Genomic DNA, 1733 nt, shown 5'->3' with positions numbered 1-1733 from the left:
TAATCAGAATTTGTAAATTACGATATTTACACCTCAATGTATTGACAGTTTCTTGTCCTAATGGTTGATATGGTAATGTAAACTTGGTTCTTATTGACAAACTAGAATGTATAGTACTTGCACCAATTGCAAAAGCCGAAACACCTGTCGGCCCTGTTAATAACACAGAACAATCATCTAAGTTTTCTGAAGTTTTAGCTAAAATTCTAGAAGCCTCATAATTTATACATTTTATTACGTGACTTTTCCCACTTCCAGCGGAACCTGTTATGAACAATCTTAATGAATCAGGATTTTTACCATGTACTTTATCTAAACAATATTGTCGAACTTTATAAAATACTCTGGACTGAATGTCATTTAATGACCTTAATAATGGAATAGCATCACCTTTAGAGATTCCACTTATATTATTTTCAGATCTAATTCTATCACTGTTACCTTCATCAGAAATAATATCTGGGATTTGTGGCTCTGAATTATCTTCTTGTTCAGTATCATTCTCATTTCGAAATCTTTCAGTTTCAATTCTTTCCATTTCAGTTTCAGGTGCAATACTAGCCCAGGCATCTTGAAAATCACCACATTTTTCTATAACTTCTGCAATCGAATCAATATCTATATCAGTTTCAAATAGTCTACGATTCTGTTCAACAATTTCTTTAACAGACACAATTTGTTCAGAGATTTTTACATGTCCTGATTTATAAAACTCTTCATGTGTTTCGAATTGAGGTGGTTTTAACTGTGTGTCAACACGATATGTTAAAAACAATTGAAGACTACTGAGGTAATAATTTTCAGGATCTTTTGTCACAGAAAATCTGGCATAACGAACTATAGCAGGTGGAGATCTTGTACGTTTTATAATAAAACCTAAATCATTTTGTAATTCAAAAGCAGGATTTTTCTCTGAACTGATATTAGGATTTTCAGATTTAGACATTACTCTATACTCTGAGCAGAAAGTAGCAATACACATATCATCAAATGGTTTGCCTTTAGGTCTAGCTAAATAACGATCAATTGTGGAAGTCATAAACAAATTATAATCTGACAATGTTCCATCTTTAGCTCTACTTTGTAAAACTTTCAGTGGGAGAGTTACTCTAATATTATTCTTACCAGTAGGTATAAACTGAACTTTTCTAGAACATTGTTTTAAAGGTAAACCTAAAACTCTTACAGCACTTTCTGGACCAGAAACTTCTCTAGAATGTAAATAAGTAGTTGATATTTTACGCATACAAGCTTTGGCATCCAAATTATTTTGTTTAGCTTCTTTAAATGTTTCACGTAATAACAAACCCATTTCTCTTTCAGCCTTAGTAATATATGAAACAATATAAATAATACATGCATAAGCATTAGTTACATATTGTATGTCTAAGTTTGCATTCCAGGCTCTCAACATATGTGGATTATACTGATTGATCCAGCTTGCATTTACACCTCTTTTTAATACTATATATGTCTTTTTAGTTAGTTTTTCACAGGCTTGTTCAAACATTTCTTGACTAATAGACAATTCATCATATAAACTAGACAATGACTGATAGTTTTTGTCTTCAGACGACAATTCTTTCCAAATAGATTCTAGAATACATCGAGATTGATCTGTAGTTAAAGTATTTTTATTGTCAATATTTATGTCATTACTTTCAGTATTTTCATCTTGCTCAGTAGAATTCTCAGTTTCTAATGGTCGACAAATAAATGTTTTATCAGAAGGA

The 1733-nt window shown here is 31.1% G+C and overlaps 1 protein-coding gene across 1 annotated transcript in view; it reads right to left on the bottom strand.

The window, feature by feature from the left end:
- Nucleotides 1–1733, bottom strand: part of LOTGIDRAFT_155097 (hypothetical protein) — a gene marked incomplete at both ends in the record, with an annotated part of 7389 nt that overhangs the window by 929 nt on the left and 4727 nt on the right. The window lies entirely within an intron of this gene.

The sequence above is a fragment of the Lottia gigantea genome, assembly GCF_000327385.1.
Source record: "Lottia gigantea unplaced genomic scaffold LOTGIsca_7, whole genome shotgun sequence".
Lineage (NCBI taxonomy): Eukaryota > Metazoa > Mollusca > Gastropoda > Lottiidae > Lottia > Lottia gigantea.
This window is presented reverse-complemented; position numbering and strand designations above follow the sequence as displayed.